We start from the raw sequence: 23613 nt of genomic DNA, 5'->3' as shown, positions 1-23613 counted from the left end.
TCAGTTATGTTGGTGTAAATCCACTGACTTGGAGTTACTCTGGTTCTACGCCAGCGTAGCTAAGATCAGGCTATGGTCCCGACTATGTTTCTTTGAAGGAATCATCTTTATTGAACACCTGGAAGTCTTGTCCCCAGACAACATTACTAGAGCCAACATGGCACATTTTATAAGCCAACTACTGGGGGTGAGGGGAGAAATTACACACTAACGCCACCACCCCTGAACATTTAAGAAGCTTGGATCAGATTCTGGGCCAGACTCTAGAATAAATCTTCAGTCAAGTATCACCAGCTTAAAACACTGTATGCTTGTTTAATTCAGGTCTTTAAATGGCACTTGTGAAACACTGAAAAGTTAAAATGAATTCAATAGAGTATTGAACTGACTTCAGAGAATATCCCAGTGGTAGAAATACATAGGTTTTTGGGAGTTCCCCACCCCTTCTCTCGGGTCTGTTTGTATCAGAAGTGAGGGGAGTCTGCTATAAGAAATAGTCTACTGTACGGCCCAGGGAGTCATCAGTTGATAGGAACTACACTGAAGTACAGAGGGTAGAGTTTAAGGATAGTGATTTAAAAATGGGATGTTTTCATAACTGGATTCTTTTGTATTTCACTCTTGGGGAACCTGTGGAATAACCAAAGGGAGAACTTAAAAAAGGACTGACAAATTGTTGTTGCCCAAAATAAACCCGGATAAATTAATATTAGAAACCTGATCTTACATACTCCAGCCCAAATCAACTAATTTTTTCCTCTCAGGTTAATCCTGGTTCTAAAGAATATTGGTAGATGGCTGCAGCTAATTAAAGGTTTACAAAACTTGGCTTTTTACTCTCCCATGCATACAAATGTAGTCAGACATACTAGTTGGCAGCCTACCAGCATCATTTATATGGAAAGCGATGGCAGTAATGTTTTAAGAATTAAAAAGGCCTATTCTACCCCATGCTAAATGCCCTTTGTGACATCCTGGATAGCACAAAAGTGACTTACTTAAAACTGCACTAAAGGGTCATCTGGGGATCCCCTTCCACAGAACAACCCTTGGGTATGTTGGCCCCTGGAGCCCCCACTGTAGAGGGTGGGAGGGTCTGGGGCTGCAGCACTCTGAATTCTGGTGATCCTTGCCAACATAACTGCACCTAGAACTACTCTAACTTGCACTAAGGTCAGAATAGCACCTTAGCGTCCCTCAACTCAAGGGGGATGGTAGTGGAGATGTGAATTAATCCCACCTTTGCACACCTCAGCTGTGTCAACTGGAGCTTTGAGAATTGAACCCTCCTGCTAAACAAGCTGTTCGATAACAGAGACCACGTGTCCCAAGACAGACAACTATGTTGTGCCATTGCTTAACTGCTAATATTGGGGCGAGGAGTAGAGCCGAGCGTGGGTGGAGTGGGACTGGGAAGGGGATCTGGATAGTGATTCAATAATATTTACAGAAACATGGAGACAAAGGGCTGTAGAACTGTAGCATGATTTAGTGATCCAATAATAGCCCACGAACCCTCTGAAATAGACATCTGCCAAACTAAATCTTGGATTTAATTTTAATCCATCTGACTTCCTCTGGATTTATCTAGGGCTTTCCAATAAAGAGAAGAGCCCCAGAATTCATCAAGAAAGAACGTCATTTAATTAATGTCCTCATCTCCCTTAATACATCCTTCACATGCAGTCTCAAATACGGCATTTAGCTGACACTGTGACTGGAGCGACATCATCTCTAAGTAAGTCACCCTCTGACATTAACCCAGCAGCATGGGCAATGTGAGTTTCGGCCCACTTTGATTAGTTCTGCCCTCACACCACAAGGAACCTGGGCCCCATTCTGTATCTGAAAGACAAGCTGCTGAGGTGAAAGAAGTACCGTCACAATAGGTTAAAACTGGAAGCTGAGAAACAGTGGCATTTGAAGAGACGTCACATAATTAAAGACCTATTATAGCTCTGCCATTAAGTTGACTGATTTGGATGAAGATTCTCTTTACTAGACTAAGTCCATTTATTTTTTTTAATAGACTGCCACTTCTTGTTTTAACAACTGTGATAAAGTTGTCTACCCTTCATAAATTTGGAGACTAGTAAAAGTTCCCTTACGTGAAGCATCTCTTGCTCCAGACTGTAAAACACAGTCTCTGCTTTACTGCTCTGTAGAAGTAGGCAGTTCAGTGCTCTTTTTCATGCTATAAACATCTGTTGTAAGCTGAAATGGAAAAATATATAAAGAGCTTAAACTGTAGGAAATCATTATCAAAGGAAGCTAAGTCTAAATCAGTTCATTGCATTACCAACTGCATCATTTTAAACTTAGTGGTATAAATCATTCCAGTTTCAGGAATCTAGTGTAATTACTTCATTCTCCTCAGATAAATTAAGCAGATATCACTGGGGCTATGCATGATCAGAATCGAACAGAAAAAGGGATTCTTTTATTCTTCAGAATGATAAATCTACTGTGTGATCCAGCAAAAACCCTTACTCACCTGTGTAATGTTTTCATGTCCAAATTGTGCCACTGAAGTTAATGGGAGTGTTAATGCACATGTAACAGTTTGCATGATCAAGATCTCCATTCGTCCACTGGACTTTCAAAACTGTGGTGGGGGAAGACTCTACTTATGTAGGTTTCTTGTACAAGGGGCTGATGGTGGGTTCCATTTAACATGAACGCAGTTATACAGACTAAAATATAGGTGAAATCCTGGCTTGATAGGTCAGCTGTAGAATGGGTGAACACTTTTCCCAAAATGATCACTCTATATCTGGCCTATCAAGGAAATCCTGAACAATACTTTCAAAAGACAAGCATGGGAGTTTAAATTCATTACTAGACACTAAAATCATGGACTGAATAAATACTCTGGATTTATGGTTTATTACAATAATCTGTAACCCACTATCCCCCTTCTTTTTGTCCTAACTCTGCAGAGGTGTTAATAGGCCACTTTAATTTGAATGGTCCCTTACACTGTGTGCTAACTACTTATGCTAAACAATCTTGCATTTAGCTGTGATGCTGGGAGTACCTTCAGGTCTGGGAAAGGAGAGCTCTATGCGGCTCAAAAGCTCTTTGGTGCAACTAAAGGTATTACCTCACCCACCTTCTCTCTCTCTTTTCATTTTGCTGCTAGTTCTGGAAAAAAAATTGGAAATAAACTTTTGGTTCAACGCAAACTGAAACCAATTTTTTCAGCACTTTTGGCCAATCAAAAAAGTTGGGGAAAAAAATCTTTGAGACAAATTAAACATTTTGTTTTGTGCATTTTAACAAAACTAAAGGAAATGAAAGGCTAGACTCATAAATTTGAGGTGGCAGTGGTCCCCTTAAAGCGTTTAGCCCAATGGTTTGGGCACTCACCTGGGACATGGAAGACCCATGTTCAAATCCCTGCTCTGGAGCAGGGACATGAACCCATTCCTAGTCCCCCAGGCTGTACCATATTCTGGAGAGCTCCCTCAACCTCTCCTGTTGAAGTTGTTCCACTTTGTATAAATAATCAAATATTCCCTGCATATGGGAGTGGAAACTATGTGTTCTCCCCATGCTCCAATAAATAACCAACCACCAGGCTAGAGTGTCTCTCTCTGGTCCAATGAATATTTGATTATTCATACAAAGTGGACAGCTTGAACAGGAGAGACCTGGCCCAAAGGATCAGCACATGTACCTGGGAGTGGGCAAACCTAGGTTCAAAGTCCCTGCTCCAAAGTGGGGACTCACACCTGGATTTCCCACATCCTGTGTGAGTGTCCAAACCACTGGACCAGAGGTTACCAAGGGGCAGAGGATGCTCTATCTCCTTGGTTTTCTGAATGGCATCCAAAGCTATCCCCAAAATATTCAAGTATTTTATTTTGATCAAAACAAGTTGCTGAAATCAACACAAATTCACAAAACATTATGGTTGACCCCAATCTGCATTTTTTGGCCAAAAAAGGAAAAGTTATAGCAGTATACAGTTGGTTACCAAGTATACTGATATCACACACAAAAACTACATTTACAGCATAGGGAAGCTGTGAAGTCAAGCATTCAAAAAATAAACGTCAGAATTAAGGTTTATTATGCATCTGGCACAAAAACTGTGTGTAGACCAGCCCTTTGCAGTGAAGCTTTACTCTATGTATCAAGTTTATCTTTGCTGTCAGAGGTTGGGATAGTGATGGTGAGGAGGGGAGGAAAGTAATGTGTGGTGCTAATACCACTGGAATGCATTTATACAGTGTTCAGCAACTACGTGGCAGATAATTAATGCTGCTAGTCCTAGGGATTAAGCACCTTCTCCATGAAGGAGAGCGGTGCCCTGGTTAGTCTTGCTCCCTGCATGTGTGAAGAATGCTGATCAACATTTACAAATATTAATTGGGCCTCACAACATCCCTGGGTGGGAGGTTTTATGCCTATTCTTATGGCAGATGTCACCAGGTGGCTCTGTTGCACCGTGTTCCAAATGAGCCCAGTTCATACAAATCTGTGTCTAATAGACATGATGAGACAAGAGATTCTAACTCAATTAATTATATCTTCAAAGTGCTATAAAAATAGTTAAATTTCTTTGGTAAAACCAAAGAGATTTGCAATCATGTAAAAAATAGGGAAGCAGTTCACCAAACCGGTGGTATGGTGAAAAGACTGGTCACAAAAAGAGGTGTTATAAATTCAAGGCCAATCAGGACAGAGTATCACAAGTACATAAAGATCATCCCAGACGGACACCAAATTGAAAAACCAAAGCTTGGTGGTACAAGGAGTAGTCCTCAAATTTTGTTTAGATCTGGGCAGCTAACAACAATAATGCGATCACGGACACTGAATGTGTGATAGAAACTGTGACGTGCACAGGAATTGTAGATAGTGGCTCAAATGTAACAGTTTGTCGACCAAATGTAAGTAAAAATGCTCAGGCCTGGAGCACTCAGAACTGAACAGTCTGATTGGATTACTGTAATGCATACTTAACTGGTATATACCTAAAACAGTTTGATAACTTCAGCTAGTACAGAATGTGGTTTATTTTTGTTAAGTTGATCAGGAACAGGTTTCAGATAAACTAACATGAACTGGAGTAAGTGGGTTTGCATCAGTTTACCTAAACCATACCAAGTTAGTAAGTTGACAAGGACTTACCCGCTCTCTCGAGGCAAAACAAAGCTAGAGGAGTGTCCTTCCAAACACGCTGCTGCAATTCTGGCCAACGTCAGCACTGCCTTTCAACTTGAGAAATGCAAATATACGGTAAACAATACCAGACTGTCCCTTCCCCTTAATCTTCTGCTGAATAAGCTATTTAAAGATCAAGTTGCCAGAGAAACAAGCAAGAACTTTCAGCACATACTGTTCATGGTATCAGGAGGAGAAGCAACCCTGATAGCAGTCCAGTGCAATCCCTGCTGAATGCCAAATTATGCTGTAGGGGGACAGTGGAAAAAAATCTGGCTATTTCTTACTTTATCATCGTTACAATAAATAGCAATAAATAATAATAATTAGTATTGAAAACTACGTGGCATTCTTGTAGTGCTTTTAATCCAAGGATCTGAAAGCAATTTTATAAACACTAAGCTGCATAACACCACCTCCCCCTCTGGTAAAGTATTGTTATTGCATCCAAGTTATAAAGGGATAACCTGAGGCACAGTGAAGCTGAAATGACTTGTCTAAGGTCACAGCACAAGCCTATGGCAAGTTTAGGTTAGTGGGTCGCCAGATCCTCAGCTGGTATAAATTAGTGTAGCTCCACTGATCAAATGATTAATGCCAGTTAACACCAGCTGAGGATCTAGCCTTGAAACACAAGAGTCTGGTTTGGCTGAGTTCTCTGGTGCTGTTGACTTTTTTGTTATATTATCTGACCTAATTTTTAATACTTCCTACAGTTAACCTTTAGACGAAAAGGTAAGATAAGATACCAACAAATTGCATGTTTACTTGTGGTCTTTATCTGAGGAAATGATGCGTCTCTGTTATTGTTAAAATGTGTTCATGAGAGGGTGTGTAAAGAATCTGATGACTGCATAGTTTGAACTAGTGGGAGTGGTCTGCACATTCACACAGTGATATACACATAACCCTCCTCAACCCAGACTAGCATTCAGAGAAATTCCTGTTCGCTGAAGGAAGGATTACATTGACCAGACATTACTGCAATAGAAGTGAGTGATATCTCAGAATTGAATATGACAAAGAAACTGACTTGTCTCTTCTCTTTTCAATTTTCCTTTTCCAGTCTTATTCTGTCCCCTTTAAATACATTACTGCTACTAAGTAGAAAGAAGTATATTCTCCTGCCATATATGGCACTTGTACAGCAAGTACTTAAAATGTACCATTTTTGCAGTTTTGGAATTATTAAACACAGAACTGAGGGACTAATCATGCTAGCTACAGTCAGGTATAATAATCAGATATGTGGAACAATTCCTGTATATATTAGCTTGTAAGTGTATCTCAAATATACCTGCAATATACCTGCTATTCTGCCTTTAGGCTTTTTTTGACTGCTTGTTGTGCTGAACTGCCTGGAGGTTTTGTGATCTGTACAAACAAGTAGTGCACTCCAAACTAAATTAAATTCACAAACTACAGTAGGTGTCCAGAGGCAAAAAGTCAGTGCAGAAACCTGCTGAGGGAGACAGCATCTGATTTGATCCATTTTGATAGTCAGGATACTTGTCTAATATGAGCTAAAGAGATACTGTAGAAGAGGCAAACACAGTTAAACAGTGACAGAACAGGTTTGCATAGCGAGCTGCTCCCATTCTGGAATAAGTTGCTTCAAAGCCTTTTATTAAGTTAAAACAATATTCTATTATAAAAAAAGCTGACCTTCATCTATGTAACCAGTGGTTCTGGAACAGTTTGTATAGTGAGGGTGCTGAAAGCCATTTAGCAAAACTATAAAACCTGTACATGATGGAAACCAGATCAAGTTAGGAGGTGCTGCCGCACCCCCAGCACTCTTAGTTCCAGCACCTATTCATGTAACCAGCCGAACGGCAGGGTAATGTCAGAGGAATTAGATGGCTATTAAACAGTACTGAGCAGTGCCTTTGGGCTTCCCACTGGTCATTTTCTACACTATCCCGTCTCTTTTCATTCATCCAACCACACTCAAACTTTCAGACCCCTTGCAGCATTATTATGCAGAAAGATAAATAGCTAAAATAGTTTATTTTAGCTGAGTTTTTCTTCCTTTGCAATTCAGCCATTGTTATTTCAGTGTACGAATATGCTTTTCAAACTTTTGAAATCATATTGTAAATCTTGGCCAAGACTTTTACTATTCTCCTTCTATCTGGCTCCTGCCTTTGTCCACAAATACACCTGTGCATAGAATCCACCTGAGTACGTCCTCCATTAATAGCCACTTTCATTTAATAGCAATACCTTTACTGTGCAATTTAACACAAAAACCTTTGCATGATATCTTTAGCCAGAAATATTTTGCCATTGCTTTCTGCGCTCTGTGCTTTTACATTTTGGACAACTCCACCTGTGCGCAGAGACAGCAGCCATTTTGTACTTACTTGCTGAAACTTTTGCAAAAGAGATGCACACACTGAATTCTCGTCTGGAGATTTTACTTTTGTTCATTCTTCTTGTTTTTCTTAATCTAAAGTAAAAGACACCTACATGCTGAAAATATGCAGTTGCTCTTTGCATACAGGAAAAACAACACTTAAAATATGTTTTAATCTAAAATATGCTATATGGAGATGAAGGAGTTTTTCAAACTATACAGAGTAGAAAACACATTCAAAGTGGCTCTGTACAATTAGTTTAGTTTCATATTCCCAGGGAAAATATGACTAGTTGTGGTTCATGCTATTCAGTTTATCATCAGATAGTAGTCATACATATCAATAGAGCCATACCTTGTCATTTAGTTTCTTATATACATATATATTTACAAGACGCTTCACTCACTGAGGTGATTCAATGGAAGGAGACTTCCAGTTGAATTATCCTCTTTTCATTGCATGGATTTGCTAGATAGCCATCATTCTTACCTTTTGGTTGTGTTGTTCAGTGAGGGGAAATTATTTCATACAATAGGTCTGAGCTATGTGGGAGTGGAACCTGAATAGCCACATATATTGTCCATGAATCCATTTTCCTGAATGGTTTTAAAACTCAGTATTACCACGCTCTGCTTCTACACTTTGCAACACCAACACACTTTTGCTACTGCTAGTCCAATTCCTGCCCTGTTTTTGCAGAAGTCTCAATACAGGAAAGGGAATTTTAAAGGAAAGGGGACACTAAATATAATCTCAAGTTCTTTGTAGTTTACTATGTGAACGGTTTTTAATTCCGCGGATGTGAAATCTCCTTAAAAATTTGCATTCTGTGGATTTTAGGGGGTTTTTTGGTCTCAGAACCCAAGTCAGTACATCATAGGGTGACATGAAGTGGAACCGAGTGGTGTAATTTTTCTAGCTTGCACTGGGAGCAAAGACATCAGGAGCGTGTGGAGCAAGGTTCTTGGCTGCTGTTTGGTAGTCATATATCCCTACTGAGCAGGTAAGGCGGGGTGGGCTGGGGTGGGAAGTACAGTCATTAGATGCAATACAAGCTATCCTTACTTTAAAAGTGCCCTGGAATTAAAGCATCACTAGGAAGTAATTCCATTTAATAGAAAAAATGGTTTCTATAAAGGTGTACAAGATCTTCAACTGGTATGCCTTCAGTAGAGCCATGTTGATTTACACTAGCTAAGGATCTGGCCTCAAACGCATATATCATTTCAAACTGGCAAATATTCTGCATCCTATAAACATTGCACCAGCTAACCCAGGTGATTTTTTCTATTTTAATTATATATATATGCGATCCCATATAATCGTTACATACAATAGAATATTAATCAAAACAATCTAATTTATACAGAGCCAGTAGGTCCAGGCTCTCTAGGAACCTCACACAACCAAGAGAAAATATTTGATCAAGGAGAAATGGTACCCTAAGCCCTAGAAAATGAAAAAAGCCTTTCATATTGCCACTAAAATCCATGACACTGCAGCGCCAAGGTCACACAGTAAGGCATTTTGAAATGGCCCAGTGAAAACAAATGAGCATTGGAAATACTTCCGTTACAACCCTCTGAAGTCCAAAGCACCAGCTCCTCCGACCTGAAAGGGGAAAACAGATGGCAGACAGAAACAATTGGTAACAATTAGAATAGCTTTGGACCTCTCTATGTTTAATAATTACTAATAGGAAAGAGAAAAATCAACACTTGGATATTAACAGAATATCAGAGTATTCATATGTTATACAAAACCAGTAACCATTAGGCTGTGGGTGTGCTGAGGCCACTGCCTATCATACTGACCAATACCATTTCATTGTTACCTTGCACTCTCCTGTCTGTTGTCTCTTGCCTTATCCTTAGACTATAAGCTCTTTGGGGCAGGGACTGTGGGGTCCTGGTCCATGACTTGGACTCCTAGGTACCATGAATATACAAATAATAAAGAATAATAATTAGGCTTGAAGACTCTGGCCCAGATCTTCAGCTGGAGCATTGAAGTAATGGAGCTGAACTGATTTATATCAGCTGACCATCAAGCACAGTAATTTTTGCTCACATTAATAGGGCTAAATTGACTGCCAAATATGGGGTCATGAATCCATTTCCTAAAATGTTTTGTCAGAGATCTTGGTTTTTCTGCCTACCTTTGGAATATGGGGCAAGGGTTATTTCCTACAGGGTAAATATCTTGTCCTGTCATGGGACATTCTTGGACCTCAGGACTGTATGTCACCTAGATATCAGAATTTAGAAAACATACAGGGATGTCAGAAATGCATGAAGTGCAGACTGCATGCATGCACACGGACACACACACACACAAATGTGTATCTTTACCATTCATTAAAAAACAATGTTTAAGTTTATATTGTCAGAAAAAGATCTGAGGCCTTTCTTCTCTGCCTTAACCATTTAGTCCAGCCCATTGACCTCATCTTTCTCTCTTAATTTTTTTTTAAGCTGGTTCACTGCATTTGGCTCTTAGATACCAAGGTACTTGAGAAATGGCAAAGAGATATTTGGTTTCCTTATTCCTCTTCATCCTACACATATGTGGGCTGGAAGAGAAGATCCGCTCGTTTACCACAAATGAAAAGATAAGCAAAAAATGACAGACTGTGTTAATGCAAGGAGAGTTGAGACAATGAGCACAAACAGATTTTGGCAAGTTTACCTGCCTTGCGAAAGCCAACTAATTGAGTCAGAGGAAGCAACGAAATTGCTTTTATGGGAATTGGGAATTATGCTCTTTACTATATAAAATATTCTCTCAAGAATTAATTAGACATGCATTTATGTGGAAACATACAAAATTACAAGAGGAAGAAATATTCTACAGCAGTGACCGGTGCAGACAGGAATTATGAGGAGTGTTTTATGCAATGATTCCACAGACAGCTATCTAGGGAGTTGAAAAAGTAAATAAAAAAAACCCACTCAGACTTTAAGAGTAGAAGGGACCATCATGATCATCTAGTCTGACCTCCTACACATTGCAGGCTACAGAACCTCACCCACCTACTCCTATAATAGACCCATAAACTCTGGCTGAGTTACTGAAGTCCCAAAATCATGACATAAAGACTTCAAGTTACAGAGAATCTACCATTTGCACTAGTTTAAACCTGCAAGTGATTCATTCCCCACACTGTAGAGGAAAGCAGAAAAAAACCCCAAGGACCTCTGCCAATCTGACCTGAGGGAAAATTCCTTCCCAATCCCAAATATGGTGATCAGTTAGACCAGGGTTGGCCAACCTGAGGCTGAGAAGGAGCCAAAATTAACTAATGTACATTGCCAAAGAGCCACAGTAATACGTCAGCTCATCAACTCCCCTCCCAGTGCCTTCTGCCCACTGGCAGCCATGCCAATCAGTGCTTCCTCCTGTCTCCCCGCACCTCCCAATCAGCTGTTTCGTGGCATGCAAGAGGCTCTGGGGGAGAGAGGGAGGAGTGAGGGCATGGCAGGCTGAGGGGAGGAGGCGGGAAGAGGTGGAATGGGGGCAGGGCTTGTGGCAGAGCCAAGGGTTGAGCAGTGAGCACCCCCTTGCACACTGGAAAGTTGGCGCCTGTAGCTCCAGCCCCAGAGTCAGTGCCTATAGAAGGAGCCGCATATTAACTTCTGAAGAGCTGCATGTGGCTCTGGAACCAAAGGTTGGCCACCCCTGAGTTAGATCTTGAGTATGTGGGTGTCATAAACAGATAGTTAAGGGTTAATGCCTCTTTTACCTGTAAAGGGTTAAGAAGTTCACCTAGCCTAGCTGACACCTGACCAGAGGAACCAATGGGGGAACAAGATGTTTCAAAAAGGGAGGAGGGAAGTTTCCTTTGTTTAGTTTCAGTTTCAGCCGGTGTGAAAAAGATCAAGGAACCAGCCTCTTATCAGAGTAGTAAGTTTTAGATAAATAAATAGTAAATAGGTTTATGTTTATTTTCTTTTGTAACTTGTCTTTGTGCAATTACGGGAGTAATCAGCTTTGGGTATTCTTGTGTATACTAAGGTTGTGTATACTTAGTACACACACAAATTTGGGTGTGTACTAAGGTTTTTGCCCAGGGGAACATCCTGTGTTTTAAATCTGTTGTCTCTGAGATCAGCTTGTATTCTGTCTCCCAGAGGTTTTTTTATCTTTCTTTTCTTTAATTAAAAGCCTTCTTTTTAAGAACCTGATTGATTTTCCCCCCTGTTTTTTAGATCCAAGGGAATTGGATCTGGACTCACCAGGGATTGGTGGGGGGGAAAAGGGAGGGGGAAGGAGTCATTCTTCCTTGTTTTAAGATCCAAGGGATTTGGTTCAGTGTTCACCAGGGACTTGGTGGAGGAGTCTCTCAAGGCTACCCAGGGAGGGGAAGGTTTTGGGGGGAGAAGACGACAGAGTTTTCCGGATAACTCAGAAATCTGGATGGTGGCAGCGAGACCAGATCTAAGCTGGTAGTTAAGCTTAGAGGTGTTCATGCAGGTCCCCACATCTGTACCCTAAAGTTCAGAGTGGGGGTGAAACCTATGACAATGGGCAAGACCCTCCAACCAGACACCTACCAAAGAATTCTCTGTAGTAACTCAGAGCCCTCTCCATCTAGTGTCCCGTCACCCACCGTTGGAGATATTTGTTGTTAGCAGTCTCACCACACCATCCCCTCCATAAAAGGGGACTGGATAAATTCATGGTGGCTAAGTCCATAAATGGCTATTAGCCAGGATGGGTAAGAATGGTGTCCCTAGCCTCTGTTCGTCAGAGGATGGAGATGGATGGCAGGAGAGAGATCACTTGATCATTGCCTGTTAGGTTCACTCCCTCAGGGGCACCTGGCATTGGCCACTGTCGGTAGACAGATACTGGGCTAGATGGACCTTTGGTCTTACCCGGTACGGCCTTTCTTATGTTCTTATGTTCTTATAAACTTATCAAGCTCAGTCTTGAAGCTAGTTAGGGTTTTTGCCCCATTTCTCCCCTTAGAAGGCTGTTGCAAAACTTCACTTCTCTGATGGTTAGAAACTGGTGTCTAATTTCAAGTCTAAACTTTTGATGGCCAGTTTATATCATTTGTTCTTGTCTCCATATTGGCACTTAACTTAAATAACTCCTCTCCCCACCTGGTATTTATCCCTCTGATGTATTTATAGAGAGTATCAGAGGTGTAGCCGTGTTAGTCTGGATCTGTAAAAGCAGCAAAGAGTCTTGTGGCACCTTATAGACTAACAGATGTTTTGGAGCATGAGCTTTCGTGGGCTCAAATAAATCTGTTAGTCTATAAGGTGCCACAAGTACTCCTGTTCTTTTTACGGATACAGACTAACACGGTGAAACCAGCAAAGAGTCCTGTTGCACCTTATAGACTAACAGACGTTTTGGAGCATGAGCTTTCGTGGTGAATACCCACTTCGTCAGATGGTGAAACTAGTTCCTTTAATATTCGTGGATGGAGATTATCTGGGCCTCCTGATTTCATCCCATTAAGCTGTTCGAGTTTGATATCCACCTCAGATGTGTTATTATCCTAGCACCTAAGAACCCTAGTCAAGGACCAAGACCCCATTGTGCTTGGCACTATACCAGCACTGATGGTCCCTGCCCAAAAGAGTTTACAATCTAAGCATAAAGACAAAAGACAACTGACGGATAGGCAGGCAGACTGATGGGGAAGTACAGTGAGACAATATTGGTCAGCAATAAGAATTTAATCAAATTGAGAAACTGCCTTAGTCATTTCCTTCTGCATGCTTTCTACGACGTCTCTTGTTGTCTTTTTTTGATAGTGAGAATCTTGAATATAGAAGTAGCTTATTTATCTATTTAGTGCTCTCGGCCTAACAGAGTATCTGGGGTGCTGCACAAAAGAATTTAAAACAAAATTTTCACTGGGGCCAGCCAATGGCCAGCCAACAAAATTGTACAAATCTAGAAGGAAGGATTGGGGTCAAAAGAAAACCAAAACTTACACAGATGTTCCAGCCCAAAATGAAAAGCTTTGCACTGAACCTGAGCTGTAAAGGAAAAAAATGAAGCTTCAAAGAGATCCCAACACAACATGATGGTCCAAGACATTGACAGCAGTACATAGCATCAGCCAACCTCCACCCCTCCTCACCAGGTTTCAGAGTCTGGGCTACACCCCAGGCCTAAAACATCTACACTGCTGTTTTTAGCCCCACATCATGGGCTTTGAGACTCACTGTGGCAGACTGCTGTTTCCCCCCCTTGTATATAGCTCCTATATACCCCTTTTCATTCACAGATCTCAAAGCACTTCACTCAGGTGGTCAGTAGCACTATCCTCATTTTACAGATGGGGAAACTGAGGCACGGAGTTGATGTGTTGATGTGTTCTCAGAATGGAGAGGGGTAACTAGTGGTGTTCCCCAAGGGTCAGTCCTAGGACCAATCCTATTCAATTTATTCATAAATGATCTGGAGAAAGGGGTAAACAGTGAGGTGGCAAAGTTTGCAGATGATACTAAACTACTCAAGATAGTTAAGACCAAAGCAGATTGTGAAGAACTTCAAAAAGATCTCACAAAACTAAGTGATTGGGCAACAAAATGGCAAATGAAATTTAATGTGGATAAATGTAAAGTAATGCACATTGGAAAAAATAACCCCAACTATACATACAACATGATGGGGGCTAATTTAGCTACAACGAGTCAGGAAAAAGATCTTGGAGTTATCGTGGATAGTTCTCTGAAGATGTCCACGCAGTGTGCAGAGGCGGTCAAAAAAGCAAACAGGATGTTAGGAATCATTAAAAAGGGGATAGAGAATAAGACTGAGAATATATTATTGCCCTTATATAAATCCATGGTACGCCCACATCTCGAATACTGTGTACAGATGTGGTCTCCTCACCTCAAAAAGATATTCTAGCACTAGAAAAGGTTCAGAAAGAGCAACTAAAATGATTAGGGGTTTAGAGAAGGTCCCATATGAGGAAAGATTAAAGAGGCTAGGACTCTTCAGTTTGGAAAAGAGAAGACTAAGGGGACATGATAGAGGTATATAAAATCATGAGTGATGTTGAGAAAGTGGATAAGGAAAAGTTATTTACTTATTCCCATAATACAAGAACTAGGGGTCACCAAATGAAATTAATAGGCAGCAGGTTTAAAACAAATAAAAGGAAGTTCTTCTTCACGCAGCGCACAGTCAACTTGTGGAACTCCTTACCTGAGGAGGTTGTGAAGGCTAGGACTATAACAATGTTTAAAAGGGGACTGGATAAATTCATGGTGGCTAAGTCCATAAATGGCTATTAGCCAGGATGGGTAAGAATGGTGTCCCTAGCCTCTGTTCGTCAGAGGATGGAGATGGATGGCAGGAGAGAGATCATTTGATCATTGCCTGTTAGGTTCACTCCCTCAGGGGCACCTGGCATTGGCCACTGTCGGTAGACAGATACTGGGCTAGATGGACCTTTGGTCTGACCCGGTACGGCCTTTCTTATGTTCTTATGTTCTTATGTGACTTGCCCAAGATCACCCAGCAGGCCTGTGGCAGAACTGAGAATAGCATCCAGTTCTCCTGAGTCCCCATCCAGTGCTCTGCTAGGCCACCCTGCCTGAGTTATTTTTACATAGTGTTCTGTCTGTGCATACTACTAAATTTGAATGGTTAGGGTTGATTTTTTTAAATGCACATGATGGTGTATGTGAAATGGAAAGCTACATTTGTTGTCTGGGGCTTCTTTAAGGTTTTCCAAGTTTTCTGCTGCATCAGCTGCAAAATGCACAAATCGCCACTAGGTCTGTGTCTCCAAATCATTGCTCATATTATCACTGCTCTGAAATTTTCTATGAAGGGATGTCAGATATAAATCTATCAGTTTAGTGTTATATAAAATCATATGCAGATATACAGGATAGAGACTTGTGCAAGCTTGAAGCAGCTGTTTCTCCACAATAGGCTTAATTTATATGTTCTTCTCATCTGGAGTAGAACAGAAATGCAATTCATCTTGAGTTTGGTCCAGACTTTATGAGACATTTACTAGTTGGAATTATACTTTGATGTAAGCCCAAGTCTTCTTGCTCTATTATATAAAGAGCTCTGTGGAGAAGGCCGGATATGTATCAAAATGTGATTATGGATTTTTAAGATGGGCAATAACTCCCATCTGCTGGGAAAACAGCTACAAATTCATCCATCACTTGTACTAGAGAGACAATGAGCAATGTTGCTGTAGTCTAAAAGCTGCCTACCCCATTCAGCTATTGTTCTATTCAAGTGAAATCCTTGAGTATCATTTGATGTCAATGAGGTTGTACATGTATTGTTGAGGGCATAATCTGGCTTGCAGTATCTTTACTATGGGTAGTGATGACAATCACAATGAAGATTTTGGGGGAATTTTTCTTTTGGGTCAAAATTTTATAGTTTTTCCTCAAAAAGCAAAAAAGGATTATTTTTTGGTAAAAAATTTCAATTCTTAAGTGTTTGTTTTCAAAAGCTGAATATTTTTATGGAGAATAAAAAAAATTAACCAAAAGTTTTTTTTTCAAACCATTTTTTTCTGTTTTATTTAAGCAAACTCCAACATTTTGTGTCTGTGGAGCAGGTTTTCATAGAATCATAGAATATCACGGTTGTAAGGGACCTCAGGAGGTCATCTAGTCCAACCTCCTGCTCAAAGCAGGACCTATCCCCAGACAGATTTTTGCCCCAGATCCCTAAATGGCCCACTCAAGGATTGAACTCACAAGGTCTTTGAGGGAGATTCTCCACTCTGTTAGCTTTGCCCCTGGAGTGCTTGCTCCTGCTCTGCTCTCTTTAAGAGAGCAGAGGGGTCTGACTTGTGCCTGCTCTGCTCTCCTCTCTCAATTAATGCAGCATTTTCCATGTGGAGTTGCTAGATCCTGCTTCCCCTCCCCCAATTCCCTGCCAGCTGCAAAGTAACGATGCTGACCCACTTCTTCCCACAGCTTCCACATACTAATTCTGATCACACCCTGCTGTTACTATTAGGGGGCCCTAGGTGGTTCCCTATCAGATATCAAAGCCATAAATGGGGAAGTCTTATTCCTGGTTTGGAAGGGGGAATCCCTCTGGCTTTCCCACCCAAAAAACACACCATGCTGGGCAATTACTAACTCTCTAACCCTTACATTTTTCAGGGAAAAAATGGAAGTCAGCCATCCTTTAACAATATTACTTATACTTGAATAATGCAGACAGCAGCTTGTATCAAGTGCTATATTATCGTACTAAGACATTCCTTTTATAGGGTAAAGTCACCAAACTAAATTCAGCCCAGGCAGGCTTCTTTGCAGTTGCAAAGTCATGACAGACTCAGCCCCAGTCACATGGTTGCTTCTACAATCACAGATTACTTACAGTCACAGCAAGATTGTCCTTTCCCCACTTAACTCATTACACTCACCCACATGCTCCAGAGTCTCACAACAGATGCAGCTCTGTAAGAAGTACATTGTATGTCACTTCTAAGCTTAAATACAGTCTTGGGTAAGCCTCATTCCCTAATCAGGGAAAGCAGCAGACTAGCTGCCTCCCTGCAGAGACATGTTTCAGTCATCATTAGAGAGGGAGAACTTGAACAATACACCTCTGCTTGTTGTTTACAATAATAATTCAGGCAGGTCTTGTATGCCCTGCTTTTCTCCCAAATCTCCAGAATTTGCATGTTTCTTATTTCACAAAAAATAAAGAGCAAAACCTGATTAACTGAGGGGGAGGAGGTTGTTGTTTTAACCTCTCAGCTCCTTCAATTATACGGCTGAGAAACTTCCAAATCTAAAGGAGACCTCCACTAAAATCCAGCAAAACAAGACTAGATATTCCTAATATTTCTAAGGTAAAATCAAGCAAGAACACCCTCCCCTCTCCCGGGTGGCTGGAAAAAACTTTCCGTCCCCCTTTATATCACATAAAGCAGCAAAAAAGGGCACCAGCCCAATGTTTTGCCCTTTAACAGGTAGATTTAATATAATTGGCTAAGGAGATTTTCCCTTTAACATCTTACAAATTCTGTCTGCAAAGATTGACAAGCATGCAAGCCTCCCTTCTCTCCCCCTTCTTACACTGAATTGGGAACCTAAAACCAGCTCCCATTTCACTTTCCTAGCATAACCATTAGCAATTTGGGGCACAGTGACTGGACTGGGGAAAGGAATAAGCGTTTCCCTTTGAAACCACATTGGTAGCATGACATAGTGCTGCTACATGATGTTTCAAGCTGATAGACAATTGGACATTCCTTAACATGATGACCCTTCTGAGGCACTTGGACAACATGGTATAGCGCACCATATAAGTAGATAGAGGAGTAGATATAGTATTAACTGTCTGTAAGTTACCTATGTTGCCTCCTTCTGTTGTAATCCACCTGCTGCTAGACATGAACTGATTACAAGTAACTGATAGCAGGAGTAGTGGAACAGTTTTTGAAACCCATTTCATAGAGCCTGCTTCTGAAGTGGTAGAAATTTTTGAAAAATCAGCATCAAGGCTGTTTTGATGGGAAGAATCCCATGATCCCAACAGGGAAAAAAAAATCTGGATGAATCAGTGAACCTTCAGACACCAACTGTACAAAGCCTATCACACAGACAAGGCAACATCCCCAATGCAAACTTCATAAGAATATTAATTCTTGGCTAAAAGGAAAATTTGCAGAACTCCAGACTTAAAAGTCAGCATGACATGAACAGCTTGTTGAAACAACTGAAGTCTGTCTACAGGCCAGAAAAGCAGGAAGTGTTCCACTCACTTGACAGTTGATTGAAAAGAATACTTTGATGGTGTTCTAAAACTACTGCCAATTGTCCTTCTGAAGTAAATGGACAACATACCACTAGTATAAACAATTCAGGCATTAGTGGCTCCATTAGCCTAATTGTAAACAAAGTCACTAATCATCACTCCCCAGGCTTTAGAAGTGCATCTTCTTACCTCTCTCATTCTGGATGATGTACATTCTTCAACAGTTATTGGCTTCCCTCTTATACCACATCAAACAATATCAAAGACGCAGTCAGACCCTGAGATATAAACAAAAAGTCACAGATCAGCACATGGAAATTAAAAGGTGACCTTCCGGTATATCAACTGCTGATAAACCTCTTTCAGTGTATTCGAATCGCATCAAATGTGTACCATCCTAAAGGGTTGTCTTCACTTGTATGTGGGAGTTACTTATTTGCCACTTAAATTCAAGGTACTTAACATGTTTGCAAAGACTTGTGCAGACACTCCCCATACGTGTTCTGGGATACACACAGGTATAGAGCAAAATGTTTGGAGTAAAGTATATACGGTCAATAAGAGCGTACAGTTAACATCATTTTCTGTAAAACCCAGGATCAACAGCTTTCCTTGCTGCTATTGCTCATTCTGATGAACAATGTAAAGGAACTCTACAACAGCATGTTGTTTTCCGATAGCAGTAGTGAATTATATCTGTTATTATAATTGCCATTGTGCCTTTGATCCCCTCTCTCCTTCTCATCCTTGGCTCCTCTTTCCAGTGCCCAATGCTGGCACTTTTCTCAGAGTAGAATCCCATGATTAACCCCACTTTTAGATTGGGTCTCAGTGCTACAGCCCCCCTGTTTAACCAATCATGATCCCTCAGCAGATTGAACTGGGTTTGGATTCCCTTTGGGGCCTATAATCAGTAGATAAATGCAGGGACTTGGAACAGCATCTTCAAAACACAGTATAATATATTTATCCATAGGAACAAAGCAATCAGAGAGAAAGGTTAAAACAGCACAAGGGCAACATGCGTGTCAGTCTTACCTAACCACTTAGGCACACCAACACCTAGGAATGGAGTATATTCTGCTTCCCACCAGTCTTAATCTCCCTCTCATCTTCAGGGCTGAAGCTTTTAATCCCTCCAAAGCTGTTTCATTTCCCCCTCTTGGCTTCTGTCCCTTGGGTTACCAGCCATCCTGGGGATCAGAGCATGGTAGGGGCTAAGCCCTCCAAGGAGAACTCTGGCAAAAAGCAGCGTGGAATCACTGACTTGGACAGGATGGCGTTGCCATAAATTTACTAAGTCAAGAATGCCAGCTTCAGTATTTCAGCCACAGCCTTCAGATCATGAAAAATATGGAGGTGATCCTCAGCAGCCTCACAAACTGCATCTTGTCAGTAGAATTAAAAGTGAGAATAGTCAGTGCAGTACCAACAATTGGGTTATTTGGTTCCACTGACTTTGGTTCCTGCTTATGTGCAAAACCACCTGAGACTGACTTAACCCTAGTTTTCCTTTAGCAATTAATACCATAACCATCCAATAGAGGTATACAATCTTCATCAAACTAATACAGATAGCTCCCATGTTCTTCACAATAATAAATGAAAGGTTTTGCCAACCTGCACTTCTCCTATTCCTGCGGTGAACATGAAACTGTAACTAAAAGCTCTCAGTGATGCCATGTTTCACCTTTCTGCAAAGTTTATAACAAAGGATGCTCTTTATTGATACTGAAATCACCCTCTAATAGAACAAGCCAATTGTCATCCACAGAAAGTTCAATAAATGTGTCTGGAATGGACTTAAAGACGTCAAGTTAAATGTTCATCAGACTAACCACCTTGGTTGACAGGTTTCAGAGTGGTAGCCATGTTAGTCTGTATCAGCAAAAATGACGAGGATTCGTTGTGTCACCTTAGAGCTTTTGAAAACGTATGCCCAAATAAATGTGTTAGTCTCTAAGGTGCCACAAGGACTCTTTGTTGTTTTCACCTTGGCTGAGATTTTCAACATGATTAGTGATTTTGGGTTCCCAATCTGTGACACCTTAAAGTGCTGAGCACTATCTGAAAATCAGGCACCTTTAAGGTATCTGAATTTGGAGACCCAAAAATTGAGGTACCCCAAAATCACTAGTTGCTTGGTTCTAGTTTAAATATATTAAAAGGCACCTACACAACTTCTTTGTTATTATTCAACTATTATGAGCACAAGAAAAGGAGACACATTCTTCATAAAATGTTCTCTATAACCCAAGCCACTTCACAGGACAGCCTGCTTAATAGTACTGCTAAAAGCTCATAAATAGTAACACCCCATGAACAACCCCAGATCCTTCAATCCCTCCCGTAACAGTCAGAGGGCTTTTCTACAGCAGGTTCAACATGCTGAGATAGATGCATTGGCAGTCGATTAAGCGGGTCTAGTGAAGACCCACTAAATCAACTGCCGATCGCTCTCCCGTTAACTCCTGTATTCCGCCTGAATGAGAAGCACAAGGGGAGTTGACAGGAGAGCATCTCCAGTCGACATTGCATAGTGTGCACCCCTTGGTAAGTAGATGTAAGTACGTTGACTTAAGCTACGTTATTCATGTAGCTGAAGTTGTGTAACTTAGATCAATCTCCCCCCGTAGTGTAGACAAGGCCTAAGAAAAATAGGTGAAACTTGCAGCATGCCCTGAAAGTTAATCTATCTGGGCTCCATGAAATAAAGGGGGTGGAAGTGAGCTCCAGATTAAAGGACTCTTTCAGGAAAATGCTTTTCCAGTGCCCTTTCCCCCCCTCACACTTTTAAACCATGGGACTATCAGCACAAGTGCCTCCTCCAATTATAGCTACCAGCTAGCCACAGAGGCTGCCAGATAACCAAAGCTCAAATCATTCGAAGCTTTGTAGTTCAAAACCAACCAACCTTAAATTTCTGTCTAAGTTTTTATGTTGCCCCTATCACCATTGAATCTGAGTCCTTTCCAAGTATTTTAAATAAAACTCAAACCCAGTAACACCCTCTTTCTTCCCTTCGTGTAAGGAATCACTGGCTAGCTTGATGAGAGAGGCGGAGAGGAGAAGCAGTGTTTAATTTTTTTCCAAGTGAGAGTGTATTATTTAGATGAGGGAGGAAGAAAAGAAACAAACAAATGGTGGAGAATGTAGTCTGGGACAGAAAGATTCCTCAAGAAGTTCTTACAAACCTATGCCATTGCTTTGAAGGAGGACACTACTTCTCCATGGCACACCACCAGTAAAACCATGCTCCACAGAACTTTTCCCGACTGTAAATTGCTTCATAAACCCAGTCTCGCTTCCACTCAACTCCAGAACCTAGCATCGCTCACTGTAAGGAACTAGCTTATTTCACTGACAATAGCAACAGCATCTGAAAAGGCCTCATGAGTTGGGGGTGGGGGCACGCCTTGGTTAATAACAGTAGTCTGCTAGTGGTTGTGGTGCTTCACTAAATCTTCAGCACTTTGGCCTCCTCGTTGGACAGAGTTTCCTACAAGTACATTATGAAATCTAGCAGGGTCCAGGTAGCTTCAGTGAACTATGGTGGTGGTAGATTCCTCTTGCTTGACAAAGGTAAGAGGTTCAGATTTTCACCAGGAGGAGAAAATAGTCTTACCAAAAGGCAGATTAATTTGTTTTTAATATATCCATATCCAGGCCAAGAAATTACTATCAGAAACTAAAAGTGCAATTAAAGGATACTTTTTCAGGACATGGCACTTCATCTGTGGAGAGAAATAAACTAATAGCTGAACTGAGCTATGTTATTTTTTCTCCACAGCCTAAGGAAGAGCTCATGGCTGGTCATCACCTTGAATCTAATTTCATTTTCTTAAAAAGAAACTTATCGTGTCATCTGCATTCAGGTTACTGTATCTATGACTGGCCTGAGGAAAATATTTACTTGTACAATGAAGTTAAGGCTGATTTTTCAAAATTAGGGGTGAAATCCTGGCCCCTAATGAAATCCACAGGAGTTTTGCCATTGACTTCAGTAGGGCCAGGATTTCACCCTGGGCGTAAATGGCCCCCACCTGTATGCACTGAAGTCAGAGGCAACATGCAGTGGATACAGGATCAAGTCTGTAAACTGAACCAGCAAAAATATATACATATCCAAAAAGAGGTAGCTTGAGCATGTAAAATGAAATTGCTGTACATTTGGGAATTACTTCACAGCAAAGCAGGGACATGAATTACCTTCAAGATAGACACATATATTGCACGTGTCTAAATTCATTGTGCTTCTAGAAACAGACTCACATCACAAATCTGCTCCTGTACCCAGTGGTTTCATGCTTTTATAGTTTGAAGTGAATCAGAACGTTTACTGTGTACTGGAACTCTGTGAAATTCAGCCCCTTCGGTTTTTCAAGGATTCATGCCGACTCATTCCTGGCCTTTGGTCTGTGCAGATTCCTATCACTCCAGTTTAGCTTTTGAGTTTGAGGTTTGAACAAATCCAGGAGCTCAGCTGCAAGTTGACAAGATTTGCCTCATTTTAGTTTGAAAATTGGTCCAGGCTTGCTGAAAAGTTCATAAATGTAATGTGAGTTTGGGTTTGCAACATAATCTGAAGGGTGCAAATTTTTTGCATTGCTTTACTATTTACATGCACTTTTTAAACTCTGCTTGATAGTGGTTTTATAAAGCTCCCAATAGGCTGACTATAGTCATGAAACACACTTACCCATTGTTTAAAAGTATATTTAAATTAGTTTAACCAATTTAAACTTATTGCAGAGGAATGTAAAACATACAGAAATCTACCAATTTAAAATGTGCTTTTGGGGGGATTGGAATTCTTAAATAATAGAACAAGCCAATTGTCATCCACAGAAAGTTCAATAAATGTGTCTGGAAAGATCATGGACTTAAAGACATCAAGTTAAATGTTTATCAGACTAACCACCTTGGTTGAGATTTTCAACAGGATTAGTCATTTTGCGTGCCCAATTTGTGACACCTTAAAGTGCTGAGCACTATCTGAAAATCAGATTTTGTTGTTATTTTCTCAACTCCTTCCAATTTGTCAATATCTTTCTGGAAGTGAGACTCACCGAATTGAATACAATATTCGAGGAACCTGAGCTATGCTGGAGAAGTGCTATTAAGTCAACTCTGCTTTTGTAAAAAAGCCTCACGGAATCTTTACGGATCACAGATATTCAGGAGCTTAGGCCTGTGTGTCAAAAATGAAACCACCAGTAGACCAGTGTCCCGCATACTATGATTAGTGGAAGTCCGGCTTTTCTGGTTTTCACCAAAAATCAATAGCATTCTGGTCTTTGTTGCCTCAAACATATCCCAAAATTTTGTAGTGTTTCTTTTTCCAAAGTTATTG

The 23613-nt window shown here is 40.8% G+C and overlaps 1 protein-coding gene and 1 long non-coding RNA gene across 2 annotated transcripts in view; one reads left to right on the top strand and one right to left on the bottom strand.

Moving 5' to 3' along the window:
• Positions 1–6073: 6073 nt before the first annotated feature.
• The window catches only part of HPGDS (hematopoietic prostaglandin D synthase), a 64631-nt gene continuing 47091 nt past the window's right edge, over positions 6074–23613 (top strand). Inside the window, exon 1 of the mRNA XM_039541834.1 lies at positions 6074–6164. The gene's annotated coding sequence lies outside the window, so the exon portion shown is untranslated. The remainder of the gene's footprint in view (positions 6165–23613) is intronic.
• LOC120406754 lies at positions 13244–18538 on the bottom strand. Its single transcript, XR_005599562.1, has 3 exons — positions 18450–18538; positions 13487–13531; positions 13244–13374 (listed from the first exon to the last, which is right to left on the bottom strand). It is a non-coding gene; the product is annotated as an uncharacterized LOC120406754 (long non-coding RNA).

The sequence above is a fragment of the Mauremys reevesii genome, linkage group 5 (assembly GCF_016161935.1).
Source record: "Mauremys reevesii isolate NIE-2019 linkage group 5, ASM1616193v1, whole genome shotgun sequence".
Classification (NCBI taxonomy): domain Eukaryota; kingdom Metazoa; phylum Chordata; order Testudines; family Geoemydidae; genus Mauremys; species Mauremys reevesii.
This window is presented reverse-complemented; position numbering and strand designations above follow the sequence as displayed.